A 4,158-nucleotide genomic window follows, 5' to 3' on the forward strand; every position below is an offset into this window, starting at 1 on the left:
GGGTTATCCTTAAGCCCTATCCATAGCCCTAACCCATAACCAACAGGGATTTAAGTATAAGTTTTTCTTTAAACCTTCAGTGGGGCCACTCATGTGTTTGGACCAGATCCTCAGCTGGTGTAAATTCTCAGAGATCTATTGACTTCAACCGAGCGATGACAATTTAAACCAGCTGACAATTAGCCCCTTGGTTTTTCAGGAACCCATGTGTGATATGTTCATTTATTCAGAGAAACAAAACACAGCATGTTTAAAATGTATCCAGTCAAAACATCTGGAAGTCTAAACACCGAGTACTTTTGATGAGCTCTTTGTAAATGAGCGATGGAGTAAGACAGAGTCATAAACAATCTTTGCTAAATAATGTTTAATAACGAGTACTTATAAGAGAATCATGAAGTGGACAAAGACAATCATTAACAGGAAGAAGCACAATAATTTTCATCCGTGATTTGTTTTCTAGCTAGCTAACGTAATTCACAATTAAAGAGAAATCTGTCATTATGACTAAATGAGGTTGTGTGCTAGGAGAATAAATGATCCTATCTGTCTGTCTCTCTATCTAATCACATGATCTGTTTTTGTCCGTCATATAGGTAGTGTACAGAACCATGCACAGAAATGGTCTTCTAATAGTAACAACTTCTGAGATCCTTTCTCAGCCTGGAAATGAGTGGATCGACATGGGATAGCGCATGGAACACTCGATCAGTGCATGTGACGGCACTTCTCCACTTACATCGAGGCTAGAACAAAACGATCCCAACCAAGTAACTTACACCAGTGTTCATGTCACTGCTGAGTGTAGCCCAGAGACTTTGGGCCAGAACCTCAGAAGTATTAAATTGGTGATGTGAATGTGTTTACTCTACATTGGTGCTGGTTCAGATGAGTTGGGGTATCAGACCCTTACATTTCTGCCACACTCACTTTCTCCAGGGGTCTGTCAGCCAGTTCTGGATCCTTGTGTAGACAGGCTCTTGGCCAAATCCTAATTTCTTTGACATGAGGGGCTAAACCTCAGTGACCTCAGTAGGATCCAAACTTGGCCTGATTATCCCAAGTTGGATTTTCTTTAGAAAACATTGGAAAAAGTTTCTCTTCCAAACAGTCTTTACACCATAGCAAGAATGACACAGCTCTTACACAGAGAAGATCGGAGAGGTAATAACTTTAATTGGACAATCTTCCTTTGGTGAGAGGGACAAGCTTTTGAGTTACACAGAGCTCTTCTTCAGGTTAAAATAATAAAAGACAGCTACCTGAGGCTCTTTCTCCCCTAAGACGTCATTCATAATACAATAATATCCCAACAGTATATACATAATCGAGTCAGGAGGAACTTAGCCACGCAGAAACTTCTTTTGCACCCTTTTATCACTGTGGGGAGCAAACCTTCAGCTCACTCAGAAAATCCCATCAAAGAGATGACATATGAACACTCTCAAGAGAAGGCAAACATTGAAAATCCTGTCAAACTAAACTCTCACCGTCTCAACAGGCCTTCCCACCTGCAAACTCACCTGGAACAAAGAAACAAATAAAAGCAACAAACAACTCAACAAAATTAAACTAAAAAACTGACAAACAAAAACCAAAGAAGAAATGTGTTGATACCTCCGTCAGAGTTATTATCCTGACAAAGAAGAGCCAGAGAACCCACTAGGAACTTTGCTATGGCTACTGATTATCACATAGAATGGTGGTGTCTAGCAGTAGATAGATAGATAGATAGATAGATAGATAGATAGATAGATAGATAGATAGATAGATAGATTCCGATCTTAATTACATTGATGTAAACCTAGAGTAACTCCAATTTTCTTGGGTTAAATTTGTCTGGATTTTTATGAATGCAAATACCCAATTCTGCATAAAAAGATTGCAAAGTATGTTCTCATGAAGGCAATAATGTCATCAGATGATTCTATTTATAAAGAAACACAGAATGAACTCGCGATCAGTGGAGAAATATAGACATTATATTCTTGCTGAATAACCTCCAACCTATCAGTTTACTCAGTGCACCTTTCATTTCCTTGTTTCTCATGCTGTAGATGATCGGATTCATCATTGGGGGCAACACAGAATAGAGAACAGCCACCAAGAGATTCAGATCTGAGGTCGAGTTGGAGGTTGGTTTCAGGAAGGCAAAGGTGCCCGTGAAAAGGAATAAGGAGACCACAGTGAGGTGAAGGAGGCAGGTGGAGAGGGCTTTATGCTGGCCCTGCTCCAAAGGGATTTTCAGCACTGTTTTGTAGATCTGAACATACGACACAATTATAAATGCAAAGCAGATTAAACCTAAAAGCACATGAAAAGTAATAACAACAATTTCCCTGAGATACGAGTCAGAGCAGGCGAGGTGGAGGAGCTGGGGGATTTCACAGAAGAACTGGTCCGCCACGTTGCCTCCACAGAAGGATATTGCAAACGTGTTCCCGGTGTGCACTGCAGAGTAGAGAATAACACTGATCCAGGCACTGGCTGCCATTTGGACGAAAGCTCTCCTGTTCATTACTGTCTCCAAGTGCAATGGTTGGCAGATGGCGATGTATCGATCGTACGGCATGATGGTCAGTAAGGGAAAATTTGCTGAAGCAAAGAATAAGAAAAAAATGATTTGGGTATCTCATCCAGAATAAGAAATCGATTTTGTGTTCATGAGGCTATTGGCCATAGATTTGGGAACGGTGACAGAGATGGAACCAAAGTCTAGAATGGACAGATTCATCAGGAAGAAGTACATGGGGTTGTGAAGGTGGCGGTCAAGGGCTATGGCTGTGATGATGAGAAGGTTCCCCAACAGGGATATCAGGTAAAGCAGTAGAAACACCACTGCTTTGTAAAATCTGCAGCTCCCGAACATCAGAGAATCCCAGGAGAAAGAATTCGATCATGGAGGTTTGGTTGGACATTTTCTTCCTCAGTACACTGTGTGATGGCTGTGGAGGGAATGAGAAGGACAATGATCAGGACTAGAGTGAAAGAGGGAATGGCCCTGTTTCTCCTTTCCCTAATATCTCATTCTAGGAATGTCAAAGGTACATAGAACTCATCACTTACAATGAGTAGGTGTTGTTAGTGCTCCTCACCCCTGACAATCAATCAGTAATATTATCACACTTGTGTAACCTCCTTCATCACTTTACCCAATCTGAGGATTCGGCCCAAGGTGTGGCTTGATAAAATGCAGTATGAAGGATGGAACAAAGCATGCTCCAAATCCAACAGTTCTTGCAAAGAAGGTCCCTCCATTGCGACCATCACCAAGCTTACCGCTTGGGCATGAATCTAATAGAATAAAATGCCAACACAGCCCCATGTCTTCTGTGTCTTCTGTGTAAGTTCTGTACACCCATTTACACCATTTATACTCAGCCAGCAGCAGTGTGGAGCTAGGCCAGGAACTCTGGGTTCTACTCCCAGTGAGCTCCCGTATGTCCTTGAACGGGGTCAGGATAGACAGGCTTTGGCTGCTTGGTTCAACTCTAACCCAGGGTTTAAAGGGGCTCTTCTGTAAAAAACATTCTGTGCACTGCCAACTTTACTGCTTATTCAATTGTTACCTCCACGCAACTATCCCCTTGAAAGAGAAATCACAGAGATGAGATCGAATCAATGAGTTTGAAATCAGGCTCTTATCAGGCAATATTAATGTTCCCCAATTTATTTAACATTTACTGCTGGTTGGAAATTTTCAGCTGGGTTCTTTTTAATGGAGATTGTTTTTTCATCTAAACAATACCGCCAACAACATCAGATGTATTCTTTGGGTAGCAAATTATTACCCCACCTAGCAGTAACAATAGGAATTGTGAATCCTTGATTTTATCCTGGTTTCTCTTGAACTCCTTGGAAGGTGACTTTAGATGATGCTTCATGCAGCAGACATTCTTTTGCCCTGTGTCATCCTGGCACCTCTGTTGTCGGGCTCGGGAGGAGGGTTAGAGAGAATCTACTCTGCAGCCTGCAGAAGACTGCATTCTAATTCAAAAGTTTGTTACTTTTTGTCCTGATTTCCTTCCGCTCTTGGAAGGTGATAGTCGGAATTTTTTTTTGAAGCATGAATTCTGGATGACTTTTTCAAATGTTTGGGTAGAGAGAGCTTTTGTAGGTCACCCTCCCCTTGTCCCCGGTATCTCATAAAACCATTGC

General features: G+C 41.6%; 1 pseudogene; it reads right to left on the reverse strand.

The window, feature by feature from the left end:
* Positions 1-1,835: 1,835 nt before the first annotated feature.
* On the reverse strand, positions 1,836-2,951 carry LOC119567722 (annotated as a pseudogene).
* Between the last annotated feature and the right edge of the window lie 1,207 nt (positions 2,952-4,158).

This window comes from Chelonia mydas, chromosome 14, assembly GCF_015237465.2.
Source record: "Chelonia mydas isolate rCheMyd1 chromosome 14, rCheMyd1.pri.v2, whole genome shotgun sequence".
NCBI classification, from domain to species: Eukaryota; Metazoa; Chordata; order Testudines; family Cheloniidae; genus Chelonia; species Chelonia mydas.